Source organism: Tupaia chinensis, unplaced genomic scaffold (genome assembly GCF_000334495.1).
Source record: "Tupaia chinensis unplaced genomic scaffold, TupChi_1.0 Scaffold000138_1, whole genome shotgun sequence".
NCBI lineage: Eukaryota > Metazoa > Chordata > Mammalia > Scandentia > Tupaiidae > Tupaia > Tupaia belangeri.
In genome coordinates, this window is record NW_006159608.1 from 961828 (window position 1) to 978226 (window position 16399).

The window sequence follows — 16399 nt, forward strand, 5'->3', positions numbered from 1 at the left end:
GATAGCTTCAACTATAGCTAAGGTATATGGAGCAGTAGCTCTGTATTGGGCGACCACTGCCTTAATTTCTTTTACCATTTTAAAGTCAAACCCGCTGTGACTGCGCCAAACCTGTCCTTGGGGATCTGTAGTTTCTGTGACAGGGAATGTCTCAAAGTCTGTCGTGTGTGATCCCTGAATTAGTTTTGTTTCTTTGTCTATATTGGTTTTTAGTTTCTCTAATTGTGATATTAGTTCCTGGTGTTCTTTTTCTAATCAAATTTGTTCTTTTAATTGTTTTATTTCATTAACTATTTTTTGTTTTGGGTCAATAAGAAGTGGTGCTGAAGCGGTAGTGTTATAGGGTGGCGGCCATTTATTTTTTTGAAAGGTGGACCGTTTGAGGTTATTATATTTGATTTGTTCTTTTAATTGTTTTATTTCATTAACTATTTTTTGTTTTGGGTCAATAAGAAGTGGTGCTGAAGCGGTAGTGTTATAGGGTGGCGGCCATTTATTTTTTTGAAAGGTGGACCGTTTGAGGTTATTATATTTGTCAGCCTCAGTCTCTAGGATTTCCTCCTCTGAACTAGTTGATGACTTGTTTTTCTTTAGTTCTTGTAGAGCCTTAAGGTTGTTTTTCTTTTTTAGTTTTTTTTTTTCGATTTTGGGGGCTTTGTCTTGCCTTCGGGGCTTTTAACTTCTCCCTCACTATCTAGGGAAATAAGATCCTCTCCTTGTTCTTTTTCAATTTTAGAATTAGTGACCATAGTGGCAAGGGCTTCTTTTAAGTCCTGAATGAATAGTTCGTGCTGACTAAGCTCTTGTTCATGCTGGCTAAGCTCTTGTCCCATTATTACCCTTATTACTTATAAGTAAGCAATCTTTATTACTCACCGGGATGATTCTCTGACATCCTCCTCTGTGGCCTTTCTTGGGATGATTCTCTGCCGTCCCCTTCTGGACGATTCTCTGCTGTCCCTGGATGATTCTCTGCTGTCCTTTTCTGGAAGATTCTCTGCTGTCTTTTCTCAGGACGATTCTCTCCTGTCCTCTCCTGGACGATTCTCTGTCATCCTTTCTCGGGTGCTCTTTACTGGATCCTTCTACTCAGGGTCCCTGTTCGGGTGCCACATGTCCTGACCCAGGGGACAGTCAAACAGGTTTCCTGAGGGAAGGAGTGAGAGACAGGATGAACAACACAGTGTTACAACACAGAGATGAAGCAGTGTTACAACTCTTCAGGGTCTTCAGGGTCATCTGGCAATTGTGGGCCAGGGATCGTAGTTATATACATGTTGGTGGACAGTGATTGGTTGAGTGAAGGATTGTAAAAGGTGGGTTATGATTGGTTGCTTTTGTGGACCAATCATGAGGTGCCAGATATGCAAATCTGAGGGATTCTAAGCTCACCGATTTGCTATGGGAAGTGGCCAATCAGAGTATGGTTTTGAAGGTGAGATTTTGAAGGGGAGCCAATCATGGCCTTTGGCATTGTGTAATTATTTGCTGTGGGAGGCTGCGCACCTGCGAATCTGCCGAGGTTTCTCAGGTAGCAAACAATTGCCATGATTGGTTCCCTTCAAAAAAACCTGGCCTTCGAAACCTTGCTCTGATTGGCCACTAGAATCCCTCAAATTTGCATATCCAGCACCTCATGATTGGTCCAAAAGCAACCAATCACGGCCCACTGTTTACAACCAATCAGGGCCCACCATTTACACCCCACCAGCGTGTATATAGCCAGGATGCCTGGCCCACAGTAGCCAGAAGACAACGAGGACCAGGACGACAACGACGACCAGGAAGACGACGACTGAAGAGCCTGAAGAGCTGAAATACCGTGCAGTCTCCAGACGACCCTGAAGGTCCTGAAGAGCTGACACTGCATCGTCTCCAGACAACCTGGGAGACCCTGAAGAGTTGTAACACTACATCGTCTCCGAATGACCCTGTACCGTGCTGCCCACAATAAATGGATGACACTGTCGTCTCCGTGTTGTAACACTATGCCGCTTGTACCGGCTCTCACTCCTTCACTCAGGAAACCTGTTTGGCTGTCCCCCTGGGTCGGGACAATTTGCTCTCTGAGAAACTGGAGATATTCGCGCAGCCTCCCACAGAAAATCTCATTTTGTATGTTGTAATGATGTACAGTGAATGAATGCAAATAAACAAATTTAAATAAAAAATATATATTTTAAAAGAATTATTTGATTCCATTTATTGTGGGTTTTTTTGTTGGTTTTGTTTTTGTTTTTGTTTTTGTTTTTGTTTTTGTTTTTTTTTAATCTGACCAGATACAGACAGAGAGAAAGGGAAAAAGAGAAGGGGAAAGTGAGAAAGCAAGCCACCAGGTCCAAGACTCAAATCATGGTTGATCATGTGGGAATCCAAGGCCTTTAACCATCAGGCCACCTGCTGGCCTCTGGATGTATATATTTATAACTATTTTTTTTAAATTTAATACTGTTGCTAAACGTAATCCAGGGGCCAACTCATGGCCTGGTGGTTAATAAGGCAACTGGATTCCACAAGGACAACTGTGCAGTTCAAGCTCTAGACTCAGTGGCTTTGGGGGACATGCCAGACACGTGTGCCTGTTTGTCCAATGTCTTGAAAGTAGAGAGAAACAGAAAAGAGGGACCGCAGTGTGACCATGCCTCATGGAGGGTAACTTCCTGCTTTCCCTCTCTGTCTATAGTGAGTGCACACATCTTCTGATAAAATTTAGAAAGTGGGAAGGCAGAAAAGGCAAGGAAATGGGTTATACCCTGGAGCCTACAGAAGAAAACAACTCTGCTGACCTGTCTTAGACTCCTGACCTCCAGAACTGTAAGAAAATTAATTAGTGTTGTTTATAAAAGAAACCTTTAAAAAGTCGTCTAAATTTACATTGTAGCCATAGCTCTTCCCTTTTCCCTGTTTTATGCTGTTGTTTTAGAAATACAGCACACCAGTTGTCCATTACATCATTTGCTATTATGAAAATACTGCTATCTGAAGTATGTGTATAAGTTTTCTAGCTAAAATGCTGAGAGGTGTGTTATGAACTGAATTGTTCTCTTAAAATTCATATGCTGAAACCCTAACCTCTAGTACCTTAGAAAGTAACTGTATTTGGAGATAGGGCCTTCAAAGAGGTGACTGAGTTAAAATGAGAGAGGAGTGTATGTGCACATGTGCACATGCTCATGTGATAATCTGATGTGACTGGTCTTTAAAAGCAGAGATTAGGTCACACAGAGACCAGACATTCACATGCACAGAGAAGAGATCTGTGAGTAAGCAACCATTTGTGAACCAAGAAGAGAGGCCTCTGAAGAAACCACCTTGATCTTGGACTACTAGTCTCCAGAACTGTGAGAAAAAAAAATTCTGTTGTTTAAACCACCCAATCTGTGGTATTTGTTGTAGCAACTCTGACAAATTTATTAGAATTGCTAGATAGTACCAATTACATTTTATTAGGTAATGATTTTTCTAAATATTTGGACCAATTTGAAATCCTACTAGCAGTATATGATAATTCTTGTTTTACATCCTTGCCAAAACCTGATTATTAGCCAGTCTGTTCAGAAATGAATGGAATCTTATTTTTATTTTAATTGCATTTTCATGATAACAAGAATTGAATGTCTTCATGTTTTTTTAACTATATCATTGAAATGTCTGTCCTGTTTTTTATCTACTTCTATGTTGTGATATTTGTTTTTCCTTACTGATAGGAGTTCATTTTAATGAAAGTAAGATTTGTCTTTTTCTTTTATTTATTTACTTATTTTGTTAGAGGTTTTTGCCTTCGAGTACGTGTGCTCCCTGGGGAGAGAGACCAACAGACACAGTGAGAGGGAAAGTGAGAAATCATCCCTCACTGGGGATGGCCACACCATAATCCCTTCTCCTTTATTCTCCTCCTGTGATCTTAGGCATGCACGTACATTTGCCTGGCATGATTTTGAATCCACCGGTTCCTGGATTCAAACCGAGTTCAGCCATGTGGGAGTTCATTTATGTACCACTATACCATCTCCTGGTCCAATTTGTCCTTTCGTTTTTTTTGTTTTTTTTTTTTTGTTTTTTTTTGCTATAGGGCACGTGTGCTCGCCAGACAGAGAGAGACAGAGAGATAGAAAGTGAGAAATCACCCCCCGGGGGGATGGCCATGCTGCAATCCCTTCTCCTCCATTCTCCTCTTGGGATCTTGGGCATGTATGCACACACGCCCGGTATGAGTTTAAGCCACCGGGTCTGGGACTCGAACTGTGGTCGACTACGTGGGAGTCCAGCGACATAGCCATTACACTAACTGCTTGTCCCCTGTCCTTTCCTTTAATGGTTCATCCTCTTTTGCTTCTTAATGCGTCCCAACCTGAAGAATAAAAAATGGTATATTGGGACCAGCAGTTGGTGTAATGGCTATGTCACTGGACTCCCATGTAGTCGACTGCGGTTCGAGTCCCAGATCTGGTGGCTTAAACTCATGCCAGGCATGTGTGCATGTGTGCCCAAGATCATCAGAGGAGAATGGGTGAGAAGGGAGTGTGACTTGGCCACCCTCAGGGGGTGATTTCTCACTTTCTGTCTCTCTGTCCTGTCTTTCTGGAGAGCACACGCACTCCATAGTAAAAACCTCTCAAAACAAAAAGGGTATACTTATTTTGTAATGTTTTACTTTTTATTTTAAATCTTTAATTTACCTTGAATTGTTTTTCTTTTTATGTTTGATTTGAGATAGATATTTATAACTTCATTATCTCCCATACTAATAACCAGTTATCTCAACACTATTCATTTATTTATGTTTTGAGAGTTTTTTTGCTATAGGGTGTGCTCTCTGGAGAGCCAGAAAGCATCCCCCTCCCCTCAAGGGGGGATGACCATGCTGCAATCCTTTTTCCTCCGGAATTTTGGACACACATACACACACACACACACACACACACACATACACTTGCCTAACATGATTTTCAAGCCACTTGGTCTGAGACTCAACCTGCAGTTGGCCTTGTGGGAGTCCAGTGATATAACCACTTTCTTGTCTGCTGGCACCCCAACACTATTTATTGAATACTCTTTTTATATTTTCCTCAGCTAATCTGTTCTACCCTTACAATACCTCAAGGTTGCATAGTTTGGTTTCTGTTCTGTTGTTATTTATTATAATTTTTTTGGAGAGGTTTTTGCTATAGGGCGTGTGCGCTCGCCAGAGAGACAGAGAAAGACAGAGAGACAGAAAGTGAGAAATTAACTCCGAGGGGGGATGGCCACGCCGCAATCCCTTCTCCTCCATTCTCCTCTCGGGATCTTGGGCACGCACGCACATGTGCCCGGTGTGAGTTTAAGCCACCAGGTCCAAGACTCGAACCGTGGTCAACTATGTGGGAGTCCAGCGACATAGCCATTACGCTAACTGCTGGTCCCTGTTCTGTTGTTATTTGTTTACCTCTAGACCAGCATTATCTTTTTTTTCTTTTTACTTATTTATTTACTTTTTTTCCCCACATTTTATTGATTCACAAAATACCTTAAACTAAAACTATGGACAAAGCTAGAATCTAGTTACAAGTGCACTTGTAATTTTCCTCTGAAGTATTTTTAATTAATTAATTAATTTACATTCATTCCCTTAGCATTGTCACAGAATACAAAATGTAATTTCCCATTCAACATATACTGCATAGTGGCTTAATTACGTATGTTACCATCATTAATTTTCTATTTCTAGTTTCATATATCTACATGTATATATATTTTACCCCTTTTTCTCACCCTCTGCCATTTCCCACCTGCCTCCCACACTATCTTAGGTGTCCACAGTTGTTATCCATTACTTTTGGACCAGCATCATCTTGTTTTAGTTCTGTGGTTGACTTTTTCTATTTTAAATTATGCATGAAATATAATTACTTAATAATATGTACACAATCACAAATCTATTACATATATTTTAGCATAGAAAATGTTTTTTCCTTCAAAGACTTATTTTCAAGACAGCACAATAAAGATCAAATCCAAGGACCTTTTTATTTAAGAATGATTTTATCTGACTTTGTTCGTTTATTTTAATTTGACTAGAGAGGGACAGAATGATAGTGAGAGAACATTAGGAAGCAATCTGCCAGGTCCAGAACTTGGACTGGGATTGGCCATGTGGGAGTCCAGCACCCCTAACCACCATGCCACCTGCCAGCCCTTTTTTCTTTCTTTTGTTCTTAGAGAATTATTTTTATAACTTTATTTATTTATTTTAATTTGACCAGAGAGGGACAGAGTGAGAGAGAGAGAGAGAAATCCAGGGACCTTTTAAAAAGTAGTTTCTAATACTAATATGGCCCTGAGGCTTTGTGGGTTTCTTTGGTGGAGTTTTTAGGTGAAAAAAGATGAACCATCCATGAGTTAATAATTTTTTAAACTGAGTGAATTAATTTTATAGGTTTCAGTCATTTATTTTCTTAATTGATACAGGCTGCATTTCTCGTTGGGCAAAATATATTATGCTATTAGTAACTATCTATTTTTTTTGTCTTTTTTATTTTTTCTTAAGATTTTGTCCTTAGCTTAGAGAATTTCATTTCCTTAACAAGGATATATTGGGCCATGTGTACATAAAGTTAAGAGAATTGAAAGTCGTACTTTTTTTTTTCTTTATTACAAAAGTGTTCAAAAATACACAAAAACAGAGAATTATAATGTACCTAACAACCCAACACATAGCTTCAGCCATTATTAACATTTGACTAATCGTATTTCTATCCTCCCACCACCCACCAACCATATATACATATGCTTCATGTAGTCCACCATACTATTTTGTAGAATGATTTTGAAGCAAATGTCTGATATCAGAACATTTCATCTTGTATGTGTTTGGATTTTTCTAATTTTCTCAGCAAAAAATGTCTTTCATACTTGTTTCTTTGGTATTTATTACATACCTTTTATATAAAAGGCTTCCCCTCCCCTCCTTTTTAAAGAATTATTTTATTTAACTTTATTTATCAACTTATTTATTTATTTTTTAATTTGACCAGAGAGGGACAGAATGAGAGAGAGGGAAAGTGAGAAAGCAAGCCACCAGGTCCAGGACTTGAATCATGGTCAGCCATGTGGGAATCCAGCATCTTTAACCACCACGCCACCTGCCAGCCCCATTCCTCCTTTTTAAAAAGTTATTATTTATTTAATTTTACTTACTATTTTTAATTTGCTATAGGACACACACACGAGAGAGAGAAAGAAAGAAAGCTGCCAGGTCTGGGATGTGTACTGCAGCTGGGCATGTGGAAGTCCAGTCCCTTATCCACCATGCCAATTGCTGCCTCCTCCTTTTATCCCTTTATATAATTTTTTTTTGGAGAGGTTTTTGCTATAGGGCATGTGTTCTCACCAGAAAGACAGAGAAAGACAGAGAGACAGAAAGTGAGAAATCACCCCCTAGCGGGGGGTGACCACACCACAATCCCTTCTCCTCCAATTTCCTCTTGGAATCTTGGGCGTGCACACACACGCACCAGGCATGAGTTTAAATCATTAGGTCCAGGACTTGAACCACGGTTGACTACATGCGAGTCCAGTGACATAGCCATTATGCCATCTGTTCGTCCCTATATAATTTTTTTTTTACAGCTCTTTGCCATAAGGCACAGATGTGTGCAGGAGAGAGAGAAAATGAGAAATCACCCCTCCCACCCCCATGGAGGATGGCCACACAATAATTCCATCTCCTCCATTCTCCTCTAGGAAATTTAGGCACACATGCACATGCGCACATGCACAGTGTGATTTTTCAAGCAGCCAGGTCCAAGACTCAAACAACGGAGTCTGCTCTGTGGGAGCCAGCTGTCTTAACCTCCATGACATCTGCTGTCCTTAAAATTTATTTTATAGATGGAACCAGTGGGTGTTGTGGTAGTTAAGACACTGGATTCTTACATGGCTGACCATGGTTTGTGTCCTGGACCTGGCAGCTTGAAAATCATCCATTTGTGTACATGTGTGCCCAAAATCCCAAGAGGAGAATGGAGAAGGGATTGCAGTATGGCTATCCCCCTAGGAGGTGATTTCTCACTTTGAGGTGATTTATCGCTTTCCTTTTCTCTATTTTTTGCTCTCTATGTCTCTCTCCCATGAACATACACACCCTATGGCAAAAACTTAAAAGAAAAAAAAAGTTTGTTGCAGAGATTGAATAATTTGTCTAATTGAACTTCTTATAGTCTAGGTTGGCTTTCATCCTCACACATCACTCAACCTGTTCTGTCATGTGTATTTCCTGTAAAGTGATGGTAAATCTAGATGCTTGACCAGATTTAGGTCTAACTACTTTTTTCAGAGCAGAGCCAAAAATATTTCTTATGTGGTAGTTTACAAGCATCCTATTACATCATATCAGGAGGTGAAAGGACTCAGTAATTTGATTACACCATATATCATATATATACATATGTATACATACACACAGAATATATCAAGATTGTAGAGCAATTTCATAATTTCTGTAAGTTGTGCTTCTCAGTGGTCATATCTGCTTTAACTTCCTGTTTTTACAGATGGAAAAATAAGGCCCAGAGGGTAAAATACTTGCCAAAGACCAAATGGCTCATTTAATAGTAGAAGTAAGGCTCTTTTCCACTTCCCACCTCTTAAAATTTTGTCTGTGGGACCAGCAGTTGGTGTAATGGCTGTCGCTGGACTCCCATGTTGTCGACCGCAGTTAGAGTCCCAGACCTGGAGGCTTAAACTCACGCCTGGCTCGTATGTGTGCATGTCCAAGATCCTGAGAGGAGAGTGGAGGAGAAGGGATTGCAGCATGGCCATCCTCCCGGGGGTTGATTTTTTGCTTTCTGTCTCTGTCTTTCTGGCGAATGCATGCACCCTATAGCAAAATCCTCTCAAAAATAAATTGTATCCATTTCATGTACTTTATCTGGTAACTGTGCATCAGAAAAAGTCAAGTAGAGGTGATCAGGATGGCGTTTTTGCCTTTCCAAAGAGAGTTTGGTGACTGAGAAGTTAGGACAGAGTAAAGTTTCAATTTTCTTGAGTGTTTCTGTTTTTCCACTGCCTGTGTGGTATCTATGATTTAGATTTAAAAGCAATTAGAGAGGGGGCTTAGATAGAATCTAAGCCTGAAGCCTGGAAAATCCAGGATAGAGAGAATGAAAGAAAACTTTATGAGCTAAGATAGTAATTGGTCAGTTGGTACTAAATAATTTCTATTTGTGATAACTATTTACCCAACTTTTTTTTTAAGTTTTATTTATTTTTTTCCATAATAGAGAGGCAAGCACCCTCAACAGGTCCCTACACCACTATCCACCCCCATCCTGCATGGATCATAGGCATTTGTGTGCACTTACAGGCAGGAGACAGGACACAAACCTGGGATCCTCCCAAGTACATTCAGTATCACAGAGCATCACATTACTGCGGTGTCACTATGACTGGTCCTTCTTTGCTTAATTTCTTTTTATACTATTAGTAGTATGGTTTGGGGCCAGCCGGTGGCATGCTGGTTAAGGTGCTGGACACTCCCATATGGTCGACCACAGTTCGAGTCCTGAATCTGGTGGCTCACCTTCTCACTTTCTTTCTCTGTGCGTCTGTCTTTCTCTGGTCAAACTAAAGTAAATGAATGAATAAATAAAATTAAATAATTCTTTAAAAAAAGATGGTTTGTTTCCCATTTCAGTTTTATTGGGCTGTTGGAAAAGTCATGATCCATTTTTTGCATAGAAAAACATAGAAAAATACATCATGACTTTTCCGACAACCCAGTACTTACTTGTTTTATAAACATTAACTGTAAGTTAATATTAATTTATAGAAAAATTAATTATAGAAGTGAAAACTAGAGGGAGTTTGCATTCCTCTGCAGCTTATGTGACTGCATAGCTGAAGTCAGTGATATAGAAAAATCTTTTACAAGCCTGGCTACACTTCACTGAAGTATCTTACAGTTGCTTCATCTGTGTGTAAAGTATTCTGTAGTGGTAGGTTCCTCACCTTCTTTTTTCAGTGACTCTTAATGAGCTGATGTAAATTTGCAAAAATAATGATTGTCAGTATATGACTAATTTATAATGAAAAGCCATTATCTGGATCATTTTCTTTCTTTCTTTTTTTTTAAAATTTGCTAGAGGGTATAAACATTCATGGGGAAGTGGGGTTGCAGGTTGGGGAGTTATAAGTCACCTCTTTTGGGTAATAGTCACATAACCCTTTCTCCTCCATCTCTTCCTCCTTTTGGGATTTTGGGCACGCACATATATGTGCCCAGCATGTTTTTCAAGCCACTAGGTCGAGAACTTGAACTGTGTGTTTGACCATGTAGGATCCAACTGCCTCAAGCACTGCAGCACTGGCTGACCCACACTGATAATTTTCTTCATTTTTTAAAAGTTTATTGAAAGAGAGAGACAAGTGTCTTCAACAGGGTCTCACACTGCAGTTTTCCTCCACGCCTTAGCCTTCCCAGACTGCTGTTATCATTGGTGTGCATACCTGGCATATACAGGTTGAACTGAACTGGGGAATGGAACTAGTGAGCCTCAATGTGGATCCAGCCTTACTTGACCAGTTTGTTATTACTGTACCACCAACCTGGCCTTTGATAATTCTAATGACAGAAATGTGTTGGCTGATGTGAAAAAGGAAGGTTTTATGAACAATATTGTGTGTATGGACAAAGGTTAAGTTCACATATAATTTCAGTAATATTTAAATACAGCATACAGAAATAGCAAATAATTTCAAATAGTCACAATACAAATAAAAATTGAGAATCTAAAGTATTGAATATATATATATTCATAAATTTCTTTCAATCTGGGATCACAAGGACAATTCTCATATATCTGGTACACTTTGATCTGACTTGTGCTAAGATCAAAGATACTAGAGTGGTTCCACATTCATTTTACCTAGTAGCAATGCTGAAAGAATGATACACTTAATGTTTCATAATTTTTTTAATGTTTATCAGGAAGCTGTAGAAATTATTTTTTCAGACATCAAGTGTAACTGATTTGTGATGCAGAATTTTGGAAAACAAAGTCTGTATTTATGTTTCTCTTGAATTAATCAAGGATGTAATGACTGAAGATTTGAGGTAGGCCAGAAACAGTAAATAATGAACAAAATATATGAGGCCATGTTTTTCAAGATATTGAATGTCAGACGATGAAGAACAGTGAACACTGAGTAACAGGAGACAGCAAAGCGAGTTCTGTGATTGCCCCAATTTACTGCCTTGAAAGAATTTCTAGGCCACAGCATAGCAAGGGGGCCTATGAACCTGGTAGAATCCCTGAGTTAATGAGACTGAATGCTTGCTGAAATCAAAGTGACTAGAGTTTGCAACAGAGTGCTGGAGACCTGCAGAGAAAGTTCTAGAGATCTGGAATGAAGTCTTCTGAGTTTCCAGGTAAGTAGTGATCAGTGCATGCTTGTGAGGAAACAACCTGAGGCCAAGTATAGGACCGCCCAGAAACACAGAAGTGGCTTTCTCCAGCCTGAGGAAGGGCTGTGAATATTGGCTATTTCCACATGGCAAACAAAAATCTTCATTCACAGAGTATTAAGTAGAGTACATAAAAGGGTCTTGTCTTGGTTGTGGGAAATAACTAGCTCCAGATTAAGCACTAAACCTGTTTTACCTAACAAGTATTTAAAGCAGGAGAGCATCAAACTCTTTCTAAGTAAGTAAATGTTTGAGAACAAAGTTCAGGAAGATTTATGGAAATACAGAGATATCCAATAACCAGAAAGATAAAATTTACATCTACCTCCAATCAAAAGGTATCAAGGATATGGGACTAGCAGTTAGCGTAATGGCTACGTCGCTGGATTCCCATGTAGTTGACCACTGTTCGAGTCCCAGACCCGGTGGCTTAAAACTCACTCTGGGCGCATGTGCGTGCGTGCCCAAGATCCTGAGAGGAGAATGGAGGAGAAGGGAGAGGCACGGCCATCCCCCCTGGGGGTTGATTTTACAGTTTCTGTCTCTCTCTGTCTGTCTGTCTGGCAAGCACACGTACCCTATGGCAAAAACCTCTCCAAAAAAAAAAAAAAAAGCTATCAAGGATATAATTAGCAGGAAAGTATAAATAATGAAAAGAAAAATAACATTAGAATTCACAAACATGGGACCATCAGTTAGCATAATGGCTATGTCGCTGAACTCCCACGTAGTTGACCATGGTTTGAGTCCCGGACCCAGTGGCTTAAACTCATGCTGGGTGCGTGTGCGTGTGTGCCCAAGATCCCGAGAGGAGAATGGAGGAGAAGGGATTGTGGTGTGGCCATCCCCCTGGGAGGTGATTTCTCAGTTTCTATCTCTCTGTCTTTCTGGTGAGTGCATGCTCCCTATAGCAAAAAAAAAAAAAAAAAAAAAAAAATAATTCACAAACATTACATTGTAATTATTCTATATGTTCAAAAACATAAGTGGAGACATGGACAACAGATGCTAACAAAACTTCTAGAGATGAAACCTACGGTGTGTGTCATATAAAACATATGAAGTAAATGGGGTCCAGATGGTGGTGCAGAAGTAATGCGACGCTTTTGTGCATCTGACCCACATGGGAAGGTTTCATGTTTGGGATCTGGAGACCTCCCTGAACACACTGGACTTGTACATGCCTGTGATTTGGGGCTGACTGGAGCTGGGTGTGGATTGCATTGTGCAGATTGTTGGAGCTGCCTGCCTCCCCACCTCTGGAAGAAAAAAACAAAAAATACGTGGGATATGACTAATGGCAGTTTAGGCAGTGCAGAAGAAAAGATTCATGTGTTTAAGAGACAGAAGGAGCAACAGGGAGACTCTGCAGTCCCAGAGATAGAAGGACGAACAGGTGGGCCCAAGCCAAGCCACTGGATTTGAGCTCAGTAGGAAACCCTGCCCAGTCTGCTGTGGGGTAGGAGGGGCTCTCCAGCTTTCAAGAACCAGCACTTGGTTTCTCCAATCCCAGAGATAGAAGGACCAACAGGGAGACCTTCCAATCTCAGAGATAGAATGTAGGAGCTGCTGCCCCAGGGTGCTGATGCCGTTCTGCCTCTCGCCCACTCACAACAAACATGCAGACCCAAGTCAAGACACTAGACTTGAGCTCATCAGCAGGGACCCAACCCCTAGCCTCCTTGTCTAGCACCTTACATTCTATTATACCTGTCATTTCAACCTCCACCTATAGTGGAATCAGTAAAGTTTGAGTATCCAATAACCAGATACCTAAAAATAAGAGACTCTGGAGTAATTCTTTCCCCATAACACCCTTATCTGTAAAAGGAGAGAACTCCCCTCTAAAAACCTGAACCCAAAATGCCTGCTGTGGATTTCACACCCCACCCACAGTAGAGGTGAGAAACTATCACAGAGCTTATGCACCTCATAGAGAAGTGCAGGAGCACACAGCTACAGAAACAGTCCATAGAAGTAGGAAGAAGGGAGTACAACACCACATGACTAAAAATCAAAGCAGAGCTCCCCAAAATAGAAAATCAGGAAATACCCTCATCAAAAGATCATAACTCCTCACCAACAATGGATAGAACACGAGAGATAACAGAAATGTCAGAAAAAGAATTCAGAATATTGTAACAAAACTCAAGATGCAAGTGAAAACAGACAACCAATTCCAGGAGATGAGAGAATCCTTCCATGACTTGAAGGAGGAACTCTATAAAGAGATATACACACAGAAAAATCAGAAAACAGAATTTCTGGAAATAAAGAATATGATGTAGGAAATAAAAATGTCCCTCAAAAGTATCAACAGCAGATTAGACCATGCAGAAGGAAGAATCTCTGACCTTGAAGACAAAACCTGATTTAATCCAATCAACCAAAAAAAGAGAAAAAAAAAAGAATAAACATTAAAAATGAGGACAATATACAGGAAGTCTTAGACACCATTAAACAGTCAAATAGCTGCATAGTAGGTATTCTAGAAGGTGAAGAAACAGGCAAAGGCATGGAAAACATTCATAATATATTAGCTGAAAAGTTTTCTAATTTAGAGGGTCATATGGACATCCAAATCCAGGAGATAAAAAAAAGACACCAAATAGATGGAACAAGCAGATGGCATAGCAGTTATGTTGCTGGACTCCCACATGACTGACAACAGTTTGAGTCCCAGACCTGGTGGCTTGAAAATCACACTGGCACATGTGTATGTGTGCCCAAGATCCTAGGAGGAGAATGGAGGAGAAGGGATTGCAGTGTGGCCATCCCCTCTGGGGTTGATTTCTCACTTTCCCTCTCACTGTGTCTCTTTTTCCATGAGTGTACATGCCCTAAGACAAAAACCTCTCAAAAAAAAATTTAAAAAGACACCAAATAGATATGACATAGGAAGGTTTTTGCTAAGGCATATCACAGGTAAACTGGTAAAAATCAAGGACAAAGACAATATTCTTTTTTTTAAAGATTTATTTAATTTTATTTATTCATTCATTTATTTTAATTTACCAGAGAGAGAGGGGGGGGGTGAGAAAGCAAGCCACCAGGTCTGGGACTAGAACCATGGTCGGCCATATGGGAATGTCCAGCGCCTTAACCACCATGCCACCTGCTGGCCCCCGACAAAGACAATATTCTAATATGACAGAAATGCCAAGTTACTTACAAATGTTACTCCATTAGGATATTATTAGGTTTCTCCACTGAAACAATGCAGGCAAGGAAAGAATGAGAAGACATATTTAAAACGGAAATAAAAGCAATATCAGCCATGAGTACTACACCGTGCAAGATTATTCTTCAAATAGGAAAGAGAAATGATATCATTCCCAGATAAACAAATGCTGAAAAATTCACCAGAATGAAACAGCTCTTCAGGAAATATTTAAGGAGCTACTACACTAGGAAAGATAAAGGGAGACAAATAGAAGTAAGACAACACAAAACAATTAGAAAAAAAGAATTTCAGCCATGAGTACTACACCGTGCAAGATTATTCTTCAAATAGGAAAGAGAAATGATATCATTCCCAGATAAACAAATGCTGAAAAATTCACCAGAATGAAACAGCTCTTCAGGAAATATTTAAGGAGCTACTACACTAGGAAAGATAAAGGGAGACAAATAGAAGTAAGACAACACAAAACAATTAGAAAAAATGAATTAGTTCACACATACTGATAATAACATTGAATGTTGGGGCTAAATGCAGATTCAGCTATTTTACACCCAAGTGGGTTTAAATATAAATTCACCAATTATTTGATAGACAGTTGTCTTTATGGGTTTCAATGTCTGTATTTATTATAACCATTACTCACTGTATAAAACTAGATAATAGAGGAAAATTTTAAAATATTACGAGTAGCTGAGTCTGTCTTTGGAATGAATTTTTAAAAGTCTAAAATCAAGAACTTTGAAAAGCCTATAAATCACTGACTTTATCATATCTTCACTTTTAAATATCTCTGTCCTTTCCCTTTCTGTTTTATTTTTGCTTTTTTGTAGATTTACTTCTTTATGCACAGCACAGTACTGTGGTCTTAAAAGTGTTCTTTTTCTGTCTCTTCCTAATGAGCTATTTTTATGTAGAATTTTGCCTATCTCTAGCTGGACCAATGATTGATACTCACAGATTTTTTCCAGATTACAGTCTCTTATCTCCTGTAGTCATCTACATGGAATTACAAATTCTTTCATTGTCTATGTTAAGATTATCTTAGTTGGGAACCAGCAGTTAGTGTCATGGCTATGTCGCTGGATTCCCACGTAGTCGACCGTGGTTCGTGCCCCGGACCCGGTGGCTTAGAACTCACGCCAGGTGCGTGTGTGCCCAAGATCCCGAGAGGAGAATGGAGGAGAAGAGATTGTGGTGTGACCATCCCCCCTGGGGGGTGATTTCTCGCTTTCTATCTCTATGTCTCTGTCTGTCTGTCTGGCGAGCACATGTGCCCTATAGCGAAAACCTCTCAAAAAAAAAAAAGATTATCTTAGTTAATTTATGACACCATTTGTTGCCTGATTTTTAATCAACATGTTTTTCTTTAGCTCTGTAAAGCATGTCATAGACAATTCAGCTCATACTTGTAGAATAACCATTGGAGTCTATTTTGAATGTTTACAACAATATAACGTTAAATGTTGAAGGTGGCAAATATGTTTCTATCCTTATTCATTTATTACACTCCATATACATATTTTTAAAGACCATTCTGTACCCCACAAAAATGGGTAATAATTATACGTAAATCATAAATTATAATATTTAAAGAGAGAAACTAAAAAAGAGAATTGCTTTATTATATTATACATTATATGTTATATATATATATGAAATGTGCTAAGAGTAAGAAAAAACATAAAGAATGAGAGAAACATATTTGTAAAAAGCATGCAGGATGGGGAACCAGCAGTTAGCGTAATGGCTATGTCGCTGGACTACCACGTAGT

The 16399-nt window shown here is 39.4% G+C and overlaps 1 long non-coding RNA gene across 1 annotated transcript in view; it reads right to left on the reverse strand.

Annotated features, from left to right (window-relative positions):
• The window catches only part of LOC102470241 (uncharacterized), a 22920-nt gene that overhangs the window by 1251 nt on the left and 5270 nt on the right, over nucleotides 1-16399 (reverse strand). The window contains exon 2 of the long non-coding RNA XR_003548812.1: nucleotides 877-1147. This is a non-coding gene — a long non-coding RNA (uncharacterized LOC102470241). The remainder of the gene's footprint in view (nucleotides 1-876; nucleotides 1148-16399) is intronic.